The sequence below is a fragment of the Poromitra crassiceps genome (assembly GCF_964638095.1).
Source record: "Poromitra crassiceps genome assembly, chromosome: 6".
In the NCBI taxonomy this organism is placed as follows: Eukaryota; Metazoa; Chordata; class Actinopteri; order Beryciformes; family Melamphaidae; genus Poromitra; species Poromitra crassiceps.
The window spans coordinates 42,193,937-42,206,874 of NC_139627.1; the positions used below are offsets into that span (position 1 = coordinate 42,193,937).

The 12,938-nt window shown below is 46.1% G+C and overlaps 1 protein-coding gene and 1 pseudogene across 2 annotated transcripts in view; one reads left to right on the plus strand and one right to left on the minus strand.

Annotated features, from left to right (window-relative positions):
* LOC310778739 (dynamin-1 pseudogene) overlaps positions 1–2,547 on the minus strand; it is a 2,586-nt pseudogene extending 39 nt beyond the window's left edge. The window contains exon 1 of the transcript in view: positions 1–2,547. This exon is cut by the window's left edge and continues 39 nt beyond it. The product of the transcript in view is annotated as a dynamin-1 pseudogene (transcript).
* Positions 1–12,938, plus strand: part of hs6st3b (heparan sulfate 6-O-sulfotransferase 3b) — a gene marked incomplete at both ends in the record, with an annotated part of 101,901 nt that overhangs the window by 15,747 nt on the left and 73,216 nt on the right. The window lies entirely within an intron of this gene.

Consider the following 12,938-nt stretch of genomic DNA (forward strand, 5'->3'; position numbering starts at 1 on the left):
CTTTGGCACACTGGGAGGGGCTCGGTTGAGTTGGCCAGCAAGCTGCTGGTGGCCATCGGCACCCGGGTGAGCGGGGGGCCCAGGCCAAGACTGCACCCAATCAGTTGTGGGGGCAGGACCATGAGTCATGGGCTTGGGACCAGCCTCTATCTTTTTGGGGGGGTCGGGGCTGGGCTGAGAAGTGGCCCTGCAGGCCTGCATCCAGGAGCAGTCCACAGGTGGAGGTAGACGGGTGGAGCAGGTGGAGGTGGAGATGTCTCCGATTATAGCGAGCGCCTCCTTCAGGGCAGCATGTTTGCGGAGCACCTCATCCCTGTGCTGGTCCTGCTCGGGTGACTCATGCATCATCACTGAGTGTTCCCCCAGAGCGTAGAGCTGGGAAAGGAGCTCCGAATCGATGAACTCCTTCACGTTGTTGATCATGAAATGCATGATGGTCTTCGGCATGAGGTCTCTGACAGTCTTGTAGATGATGTTCATGTAGGAGTCGACCAGGTTACGGATGGTCTCCACCTGGCGCTCCAGCCGGGGGTCTGTGAAGAGGCGTTCACAAGCTCCATTCCCCTGCACATTCATGTTGACTTTATCAGGATAGACTCCAGCCCGCAGCAGAGAAGCTTTCCAGCTGTCCACTTCCTCCTGAGAGTTACAGCCCAGCTCCAGGAACCTATAGTCCTTATACGCATTCCTGAGCTCTGTGTTGAAGAGGGCAAATGTGCATTTGCTGGACATGAAGCCCTTCTCCACATCTCTCGTCTTCAAGTTGTCCAGAGGAAGGATGTACTTCTTATCCTTCTCCTCGTCATCCTTGAACCAGGCCAGGCTTTCTGCAGTGAGGATGAACCAGTATTCCCTCGCCCCACCTTTCATGATGCTGATGTTGCTGATGGTCAGCCAGCCCTTGCGGATAACCTGGTTTCCTGCCATTCCTGCTACACTCTTCTTTTTGCTGTTTGGACTCATCTGCTGGGAATGAGTGAAACCAATGAAATCCTCATGGTTGGTGTTCATGTACGCAAGCTGTATATCAATGAGCAACAAGACCTGGTCTCTGCATATATGCTCTTGTTTTTGGATTTCTGTTGTCACAATTCTCTCCGTCTCTTCGCGTAGTCTGGGAAAGGAACTAAGCTTGTTGGTACACTGGCACACAGTGGCGATGAGTTCTTGAACCACCAAGTCAATACATTTAATGCATGGCCCCTTGAGCTTCACTATCTGCTTTTTCACAATGGCTTCAAACGCCATGTCAGGAGTGAACAGACCTGTCCTGATGCCGTGGATGTTCTTGATGGCGTAGGTGATTTCTCGCCGCACCTCTGCCTCATCAGATTCGATCTTGACCAGTTCATAGGGGAAGCGCTCGTGGAAGATTTGGTTAATCTTAGCACCTCCTGACAGTTTGACAGTGTCTACTTTGTCACCTGAGCCCTCAATGAGCTTCTCAAAGTCAGCTGCCAAGCGTTGAATTGACTGCAGCAGGGCCTTGGTTTTGCGTGCAGGGTCATCAGGACAATAATGTCTGTACTCCTCAGCTTCTTTGTTCAGAGCCAGGAGTTGGCTCTGCAGATGTGTACGGACGGCCGGCAGAGTCTCCCGAATGTGATTGGTCAGTTCCTGGTTTAGGACTCGTTGCAGATGCAGTGTGCCCATTCTCTCAGCCATGTGTCTGTAGGCTGGATGGGACAGGAAGAACATTTTCTCTGCATGGAGAGATTCTTTAATATCCTTTTTCCCATCAATGTCCTTCTGACTGCGGTTCACCACCCCTACATAACCTCTGCGCAGGGGTAGCAACCTGTTCTCTAGTATCTCCCGGGCATCTGTCCCTTCATCCATCAGGTCCAGCTTAGTGATTACACCTATGGTGCGCTGGCCCTGTGGGTCGACATCTTTGGCCAGTTTGAGAGCATCAGAGTTGGCCAGGTCAGTGTTGGCTGGCGTCACAGCCAGGATCAGACAGTTGTCATTAGAGATGAACTCCATGATCATGTCCCGTATCTGGTACTCTATGTCTGCTGGCTGGTCGCCTAGCGGCACCTTGGTGATGCCGGGCAGGTCCACAAGAGTCAGGTTCAGCACATGTGGTGAGTAGACCCTTAGGTGGATGGGGACAGGAGAGATGCCCTTATTGGATCCTGTGAGTCTCTGTGTCTCTGCCTCTATCTCTCTGCGGACCTTATCAAAGTCTGTGAATTTCTTCCCATTACAATGGAGAAACTCACCATATTCTATGCTAGCACTAACAAGCTGAAGGATTAAAGGTCTGCGAGTGACAATTCCTGAACCCCGTGGGAGGAAGTCCTTGCCCACAAAGTTTTCCAGAACTGAACTCTTTCCTGCACTCTGTCCACCCACAACTGCCATCTGCGGCATGTTGAAGGTGCAGCTGTGGCCCACGGAGCTGACGGCGTCTTGAAGGCGGTTGACCAACGGGATCAACTCCTCCATCCCACGGTTGCCGATCACAACGGGGCTGTCCTGAAGCATGTCGACCAAGTCCTCCATCCCTTGGTTGCCCATCACAACGGAGGTGCCCTGATGCATGTTGACTACCAGTCCAACAGTCAAAGCCTGATATTGAAGTTCTACGCCAGACAAAAGGCTATCGCCACAGGTTCAGGCTTTATTGACAGGGCTATGAGCAAGAGTCGTCCAATTTATAACCTCAGCAGGGAAGGAGTTATGACATCACTGAAGATGTCACAATGTCCATGACATCAGTGTCTGTCACAAGTACAGCACCATGTCATAGGTTGTTCTCTACCTAGCTACAGAGCCATTGTGACATCATCAGTGATTTATTACTCACTAATGACATCGCTGAACATCACTAATGACATCACAATTACTTGAGTGACATCACTGATGACATGTTCACCAATTACATCAAACTTGCTCGAGTGACATCAATGGTGAGTGTGAACGTAAAATATATGCCCCCTCACATCACTGTCTGTGATATCATCAGTGATTTATGATATGATCGGTGATATATGACATCACTATAGTAGTGACTTGGTTTATATATCTTATAGTAGTTAAAATTGGCTAAGTGGTGATGCCTTGCGGAACATTGCTACCTCTCACAGTTGGATGGTCTCACTCTAGACCTGGTTCTTCTTCTTCTTCTTTCAAGTTTCCGGTGTTTCTCACACCTCCTCAATCTTGCACCTCGTATCATGTTCCTCCGCTCCTCATCCCTCCTAAGCAACATGCCTTCACCTTCGTGAAGGGGTCCTTCCTTAATAGAGATTCCAGTCCAGCGGCGCAAGCCATCGTCTGGTTCCAATCTCCTTCCTAGCTTAGGCTTTATAAGTGGTGGGAGTATAAATAGGGAGAAGAGGACAAGTGGTGCATCATCTCCAGAGTAAGTGGTGGGAGTATAAGTAGGGAGAAGAGGACAAGTGACGCATCATCTCCAGAGTCTCAACCCTAGGAATTGAGCTTGCGTAGCAGTTGAAAACACAAGTTGGTCGGGTGCAAGGGAGAACCGTCAACCAACCTGGCCAATGTCGTGGCAAGTGGGGACTATTCTTCAAGCATCCAGAGGAAGATACAATGCTGCTCTCTCTTTTTGCTAAGCTGAGGACCAGGAACGATACTGTTGTACTAGACTGTGAGGACACAGGCGTGTTTGTCCAAGCAGCTTATACCTCTCCCCATGTGATCACTGGCAGTGACCACACCTCAGGGTTGTATGGGCATGGGAAGAAGGTGTTGGAGAAGGTCCTGAGGCAAAGCCTGAGTTCCTAAGATGAGTGTGTGAAAATCTGGAGTTAGAAGACAGAGTCAGAGCTGATATGAAGGCATACAAATGCCTTCATATCAGCTCTGTGGTTAACAAAATTTCATGGGAGCGCGAATTTGGGTTCAGCAGAATAATCGTCATAAATGTGAATAACATTTATGACTTTTGGAACGTAATTGCATTTTCTTTAACGCGATTTTTATATTTTAATGCTTCAAAAGGCATAACAGTGATTAACGTTTGTGATGATTATCCTGCTGAACCCAAATTCCGCTGCCATAAACCTTTGTTAACCACAGACCTTATTTGATGCATTTATGTGAAATCCCTATTCTAAAACCCCATAGACTTTTCCACTGACGAACCAAAATGGCGGCGATTTCTGGTTAAGCCTACAAAAATACGTCATCCCTGCGGTACTCTATTCTCCTCTGAGGGAGAGCCTGGAGGTGATGCAAGGTTAGTGTCAAGTATAAGTTGAGGGAAACCCTCTTTATTATTTTTTACTGTGGTGAGTTGTTGTGAGTTTTAAAAGTATAAGTCCACAGCTTTATCTTGATAATGTGCCCAAGTCACAGGTACGCCTGCCCCCGGCGGTTGCTACACGCCGCACGTGGTCCTGGGCCGAATTTCCCCCTTTTTTTTACCTTCATAGATGAAAGAAAGACAGAAAAACCAGCACTCAAAATAAATCCTTTTGGTTATTTAATACCTTCAGTAGAATCAACATTGATTGACTGCTGCTACTGAAGGTATTAAAGGTCCCAATTCGTGCAGCTGTAACCTCTTAAAAACGTGTGTCTCTGGTCCATAAAACATGATTCTGGATTAATCTGTCGAAAATATAGCAAACCCGTTTGTTGTGACGGAGTTCTCACTTCCTCATCTGCTCGCTTCCCAAGAACGGCCTGTTTCTATAATATATTCAGAACTAACAGTTCCCATTGGCCGCTGAGGGAGAGCCCGCCCCAGGCTCCCAGCGGCCAATCAGATTAGCGTCTGTGGACCAGCACGCTAGGTTGCGAGTTATCGTTAACTAAACGGTACTACGCTAAAGAGGACATCTCAAAATGCCTAGACTTACCGAATGCACCTCTGCAGTTGCTGGATCACGTACAGTTGGCGTCGCTCCAGCTAGAAGTGTTAATTTTGTGGCTATAGACTAAATGGTGCAGGTAGCTTGTGTGAGAGAGACCCGCGCAGTATGCAGGAGGAAGCTAGTGACGTCCCGATTCCCCCAGATTCCCCTCTGGGCAAACGACGCGTTTGGGGGTGTGGCTTGGAGGAGACTGCTTGAGAGAGCTGTATAGGGACAAATCCAACTGTGGCAGTTCTGAGCGTGTGACCACTCATTACAGGGAGGGCTGACAGCAGTATATATGCATTTACAAGTAAAAACAGCTTTTGCACGGAATGGGACCTTTAAATAACCAAAAGGATTTATTTTGAGTGCTGGTTTTTCTGTCTTTCTGTATATTGTTTGTGCCTTGCAACGTAGCTTTTGAAAAAAAAATTTTGAGAGTGCTCACTTGTCGTGACTAGTAGTCACTGACTTTTTGGACCTTCATAGATGACAAATAAACTGAGAAACGAACCTCCGATTTAAGCGGTCACAGAACTGCTGGAAATGACCCAACTAATCTCTAGCAGACTATTCCTCTCTTGAAACTACTGCTATGCATCTCTTTATCTCCCAGCATATTGTTGATGAAGGAAGTCAGAGAATATTTGATACGATGTGGTGGCGTGTCCCACGTTATGCTGACTAAACACTGTTTTATTTCCCATTGGGAAAGGATGCTCCCCGGTAGATCAATTTCTGTGCACACCCACCTATATTGCACTATAAATTGGGTCCCAGTTCACAGTATAATAAGTATGGATTGAAAATCTCTCCTAACAACAGTATGGCACTGGAGAGTAGAGTAACATCTTGCGGCATCACAGAGTGCTGGTGTGGAACAAATAGCATTATTTCCCAGCACGTGTTGTGATCCAGCACATCAACCTCATCATAGGAATCCAATGTCCCTCGATGAAAGCTGGTGGTCCCGAGGCACCAGACGAGGGCCTGTGAAATAGAGCTTCAAATCCCACTCACAAATCTAGGGATCAGTTAGTCCTCATCAGTCAGTGTTCCGCAAGGGATCACGGACTTGGCTTAATTTATCATTCTATGCAGGTTTCCCCTCTCATCTTTGGGATTTCAGGCATGATTTGTTTACTTTATTACTCTCTTTGAGGGCGGTTGAAGGAAGTTGTCCTAACACTGGATGCCTTTGCATTTCTTGTCTTTGTTGTGAATGATAAGTAGCCTATATTAGATTGCTTCCTTTAACAATACAATGAATACAAATTAATTATAACAATAGGCCCTATTAGCTATTGACCCTATTGAATAGGGTGTCAAAACTGATAGTTTTTAAGATGCATCGCATCGCATGCATGGGCACGTGGAATCAAATTGAATCGAATCTCGTTGACAGATGAATTGTTGAATCGTTTATGTTTAAAATGTATGTTGACATTCAGATTTTAAAGTGCTTTCTAAATAAAAAGGGAGTTGATATTTATCTGACTGCTTGTATTAATTGATGAAAAAGTAGCCATGTGCAGCAATATAGAAAATTGAGGATGATACTTGGAGCTGCGATACTTTGAGAGCTGTATCGAGATGCATCGTGGAATCGAATCGTTACCATATATATATATATATATATATATATATAATGTCAACAGGGAGTACATTGTGTCTTTGTTAAACATTTCAGGATATAAACACAGATGGTGCGATAGAATAAATTATTGTGGTTTCAGCAAGCAGAACGACAGCATTACTGTGTACAGTCACATAAAGATGGAAGCCAGTAGCCTATACTGGGCTCTATCATAGATAGATATTATACTACTTTAGATGGGTCACTGCAGGCTCCGCCAATTCTAACAAATGGTAGCAGCAAGTCTCCTAAATGGGCGTGGTCAACCATTGACTCCAAAAGCCTCAGACCTGCCAAATTGGGTGTGTTTGGGAACTTTGCGTGCCGGTGTGCACCGAAGTTGGTAGGATTGTTTCAGGCCCCGGAGTGCAATGTAGGGTGCCAACATGACTAATGGGCCTCACCTGGGTCCACTATCGACTTGCACAGAAATACTCAGGGATTGATTTGAGTGCTTATGGCACCGCCATAATCTCCCCTCCAATGATATGGTTTCACGGCTATTTGTAAAAGTGCTGCTGCCTGCTTTTATTGATGCTGGGCCCAACATCAAATCTGATCATGTAAGCTGCTCAATGAGGAGCAACGCTGCAACTGAACGCTTTTGAATTTGACCTTACTACTTTGACACCTCTGCATTACAAGAATGTATGTGCTGTTTTAGCCTGATGTTTTTTCTTTTCACTCTCTCTCTCTCTCTCTCTCTCTCTCTCTCTCTCTCTCTCTCGCTCTCTCTCTCTCTCTCTCTCTCTTTCTCTCTCTCTCCTTTTCGGGGGGGGGGGGGGGGCAATTATGTAGTGCATCAGTAAATGAAGAAGTTCTTTGTGTTTGTTTTTCTTTTCTTTTTTTTACTCAAATAAGTCTCAAAATATGCATGATCTTTTGAACAGAATAAAACACTATTTGTTTTTTAAGGTCGTAGCTCTTTGTGATCAACATTCTTAATGAGAAAAACAACTTGCATTCCAAAATACTGTGTATATGAAGACAGAGGGAAACAGTCAAATTAAACAAAAGATAAGCATGCACTTTTCCAAGCGGTCAAATCTCCACCGGGATGTCTTGTGGTAAATAATGTATGATAATGTGTTTTTCTTTTCTCTTGAGGAGCACTGGGCTTCAGTTTTGCATCGGATTTCCTCAGCACACTCACAGCCTGGAGTGTGTTATCCACTTCAATTATATCAGATCTAAATTTAATTTGGCAGTGGCAGGTTCTTACTTAATACACTAGACACTACTTTACCTCAGCACAGTAGATCTAACATCCAGCTTATCAACTTACGTGTTTTGTATTTGTGATTGTGTGGGCACACATTATGTTTGAACATGTGTTTGTGCATGTGGGCCTAATATTGCACAATGTAGGAGTGAGTGAAAAAAAATGCACCAACTGCAGCAAACGCTTCCGTACGTCTGATCTACTCGTACTGCATTTACCTGTGTTTCAGTGTCACTCCTGTAGCCGGCTCTGCTCTCCTAAAACTGAGGAAGGAGAGCCGAGCTCTAAGCGGCTAGACTGGGGCCTTTTCCATGTCGATGATTGATTCAGGTGCAGTGAGGAAGGAAAGGGGGGGGATCAGCCTTTGGGCTGTGTCCGTTAATCACGCTGTATTACCACACAGGAGGCATTTATCACCCAACACCAAAGGCCTCCGTCCACAGGGAACACTGAACCCAATCTCCCAGCTTACATACAATCCATCCAGGTCCATAAAAAGCAGCATTGTCGAGTCTTACCACATCCATTCATTCTATAAGAAGGGAATGCCTCCAAAGAAAAACTATGAGGAGGAGAGGCCGAGAACGGACTGGAGACGAGGGGGTTTGGTTTGGAGAGACTTTGGGACAAGTCCTAGAAAAATCGTAGTGGTATTTATGCCTCTTTATTTTCAGAACTTTTTTTTGTTTACGTTTTTGTTCTCTTGAAATGGACTGTAATTTATTCACATCCAGGGCCAGATTCACGACAAGGTTTTGATTACACCTCTCTGGCTGTCTCGGCGATTTCTTCTTCCTATATTCCTTCTTACTCATGTCTGTGGCTCTCGAACAGGTACACGTTAATTAATCAAAGGGCCATTTTACCAGGATGTAGACATTTTCCTACCAGAGTTTTCAAATAATCCCCGTTGTTCCACATCACATTCTAATTCAGCATTGGCCCCCATGTACAGGCTGTACTCTACACCCTCTAACATCAGAAATGAACCGCGGTAATGGTTTTCCCAGTTGGGGGTGGTGTTTTCAGGCTATGAAATAATGTGCCTTCACGCAGCTGGGCTCTTCCTTTGTCCTGCAAGGAAAGCTGAGCTAAAAGCTATACTTTTTTTTTTCATATATATATTTTATTTTCAGTTTTTCAGAACAACATATGAACAAGACAAACAGGCTCAGACACAGAACGGAAAAAACAAAAACAAACAAACAAACAACAACAAAATCAAAATAAATACACATTTTCAACATTCAGTGCTACCAGTCGTGTAAGTGCTTATATTTTTACGAGATTATTGTGCTCATCCGTCTCCCGCAACCTCAACAAGGTAGGCTAGAAACGGGCCCCAAATGGCAAAGAATTTCTTTAGTGAGTCGCTCCTCAGGAACCTAATCCTCTCCATCCGTATAACAGAGGTCAAGTAGAAGACTTCCATTCTTTCAAGATTAGTTTTTTGGCAACAATTGTCCCTTGCGTCAGAGATTGCTGCACAGTTGTGGGGAAGTCCAGACAGAGTTCCGAGCAGCCGAAGATGGCAAGTTCTGCTTCGGGCTCAAGGGTTATTTTATAAGCCTTCGAGTACCAGTCAAATATCTTATCCCAGAATCCGGACAGTGAAGCGCAGAACCAAAAAGCATGTGACAATGTGCCCTCCGACCCCTGACACCTATCACATAGCGGTGAGACAGAGGGATATGCTAAAAGCTATACTTAAGTATTCTTAATGCTGCTCAGCCATTTATTGGAGAGATGCTAAGCTTTTAACTTTGAAACATGTTCATACTCATAACAATTTCGCCACAGGGATAATTTTAGTTTGTAGTAGTAGGCCACCTGTAAAAGGGTATAATACTATAGAGAGGCAAAGTGACCGCTTACTTCCTGCTTCAGCGATGTACCAGAGAAACCAAACGGCACAGATATATATGTTTTGGTCCGAGTGAAATGTTCTATGGTCTCTCCTGATTATAGCGTTAGCTGAACCGTTTGGTTCAACGAAGTAAAACTATTTTATAAGAATTTTACAAAATGTCTATGGGAAAATAAATGGCGGATGAAAATCTCTGGTACAGTGCTGAAGCAGGAAGTGACGTTGCACTTTGCCTCTCTATATATTTTGCAGTTTGACCATTCTGACAACAATCTGGGACAAAAAGATACAGCCGCAAAAACAAGCACCACAATGTTCTATTTAAGGCTGCACCCGAATATGAGACTATTTGGATATGTGTTAGTTGGGTAGGTGTTTGGTTTTCTATTTTGGAATTCGTATTTTTTCTCCCCCTCCCCCTAAATGTAGGCACTTGTTAGACTGGCGCTAGGACCCCTGGGACATCAGTAGCAGTGGGCTGGTCAGAACGAGTTAGGAAATGTTTTGGCAGCGAGAGAGGAACACCGTGACCTGAGTGTAGCTTTGCCCTCAGCCAATTATGCCATTGTTTCTACATGCTCTATCTGCATTCCCAGAAGAGCATGAACCTGTCGATGTAGGAGACACTGTGGGCAGCACAGGCCATGAGAGCCAGCAGCCAGTAGCAGAGATAGTAGCCTGCTGAAACACAGAGGCCACAGGACACATCAACCTTTTTCTGGACAAACAGATTCATCACTGCAAATCAGACTTTTTTTTATTATTATTAATAGCAGTGACTTCCAAAACAACCCAATGGACAGAAGTCTATCCTTTCCGATGGATCAGTGTGGCTGCAGCTAAGTCCTTCCCGAATCCGGAGTCATGCTCACAGCACACAGACACATTGCCTATAATTCATTTAAGTTCCCTTAGCCCTATGTACCCTCAACCATAAGTTCCCTCAGCCCTGTGTTCCCTCAGTCCTATGTTCCCTCAGCCCTATGTTCCCTCACCCCTAAGTTCCCTCAGCCCTAGGTTTCCTCAGCCCTATGTTCCCTCAGTCCTAAGTTCCCTCAGCCCTGTTCCCTCAGCTCTATGTTCCCTCAGTCCTAAGTTCCCTCAGTCCTATGTTCCCTCAGTCCTATGTTCCCTCAGTCCTATGTTCCCTCAGTCCTATGTTCCCTCAGTCCTAAGTTCCCTCAGCCCTGTTCCCTCAGCTCTATGTTCCCTCAGTCCTAAGTTCCCTCAGCCCTAGGTTTCCTCAGCCCTATGTTCCCTCAGTCCTAAGTTCCCTCAGCCCTGTTCCCTCAGCTCTATGTTCCCTCAGTCCTAAGTTCCCTCAGCCCTATGTTCCCTCAGTCCTATGTTCCCTCAGTCCTATGTTCCCTCAGCCCTAAGTCCCCTCAGCCCTAAGTTCCCTCAGCCCTATGTTCCCTCAGTCCTATGTTCCCTCAGCACTATGTTCCCTCAGCCCTATGTTCCTTCAGCCCTATGTTCCTTCAGCCCTATGTTCCCTCAGTCCTATGTTCCCTCAGCACTATGTTCCCTCAGCCCTATTTTCCCTCAGTCCTATGTTCCTTCAGCCCTATGTTCCTTCAGCCCTATGTTCCCTCTGCCCTATGCTCCCTCAGCCCTATGTTCCCTCAGCTCTATGTTCCCTCAGCTCTATGTTCCCTCAGCCCTATGTTCCCTCAGCCCTATGTTCCCTCAGCTCTATGTTCCCTCAGCCCTATGTTCCTTCAGCCCTATGTTCCTTCAGCCCTATGTTCCCTCTGCCCTATGTTCCCTCAGCACTATGTTCCCTCAGCCCTATTTTCCCTCAGTCCTATGTTCCTTCAGCCCTATGTTCCTTCAGCCCTATGTTCCCTCTGCCCTATGCTCCCTCAGCCCTATGTTCCCTCAGCTCTATGTTCCCTCAGCTCTATGTTCCCTCAGCCCTATGTTCCCTCAGCCCTATGTTCCCTCAGCTCTATGTTCCCTCAGCCCTATGTTCCCTCAGCCCTATGTTCCTTCAGCCCTATGTTCCTTCAGCCCTATGTTCCCTCAGCCCTATGTTCCCTCAGCCCTATGTTCCCTCAGCCCTATGTTCCCTCAGCCCTATGTTCCCTCAGCCCTATGTTCCCTCAGCCCTATGTTCCCTCTGCCCTATGTTCCCTCAGCCCTATGTTCCCTCAGCCATATGTTCCCTCAGCCATATGTTCCCTCAGCCCTATGTTCCCTCAGCCCTATGTTCCCTCAGCCCTATGTTCCCTCAGCCCTATGTTCCCTCAGCCCTATGTTCCCTCAGCCCTATGTTCCCTCTGCCCTATGTTCCCTCAGCCCTATGTTCCCTCAGCCATATGTTCCCTCAGCCCTATGTTCCCTCAGCCCTATGTTCCCTCAGCCCTATGTTCCCTCAGCCCTATGTTCCCTCTGCCCTATGTTCCCTCAGCCCTATGTTCCCTCTGCCCTATGTTCCCTCAGCCCTATGTTCCCTCAGCCCTATGTTCCCTCAGCCATATGTTCCCTCAGCCCTATGTTCCCTCAGCCCTATGTTCCCTCAGCATCAGAGCCCCGGCCCTTCCATAATGTTCATAACGTAACCCAGTCGCCAGAATAAAATGTTGCCGTTTTACGTTTCTGCAAACGTTTCTGAACCAACTATGTTGCATATCAACATTTCAACGAGTCCTCCAACCACAGGAGCTTCCAACTTAAAATTTAAAACATTTCATTTGAAAGCGTTGCCGCATTTCCAACATTTGTTTGAAAAAAAATGCAAATAGAACAACCTGGGTTATGGTCGTTCTTTACACAACCAGAGGTCTAGGGTTATAGTTACCCTGCTAGACGGGCACTTCTCGCTCATACTGAGCATTAGCGCCCGTGGACCCACATAGCATTTCCCATCAGACAATCGCGCAGATCTCGCGTCTAGGTCTTAAAACGAGTCCTTACCTGAGCCAGAAACTTGAAGTGAAGACGCTATCCGATGCATAACATCCTCTTCTTCTAAATAACAGATGTTGCCGCTTCCAACGTGTTGCATAAAATCCACTTTTATGTCGTTGATATAAAAAGATTCCTTGATGCAATACCATTCAGGAAGTGTGTCTCTGTCCGTACTGCCACTGAGTGACTGTTACTGAGTGAAAGTATATTATCTATAGTTATTATCCCTATTGTATTTGTTGTGAAGAGTAAAGAGTTTGATGTTGGATTCTGCTGTATTTACTGCATAACCTGTTGCTTGCCATGTCTCCATGTCTATTTGTAGACACTGCAACTGTCATCTATTGCCATAGTTACACATGCTGATGGGATGTATAATGTTGCTCTGCAGTATATATGTCCGTGTCATGTGTGGGGGGTCCTGTGTATAATCCAGCTGCCTCCTGCTGTCTCTTAATGCAAAACACG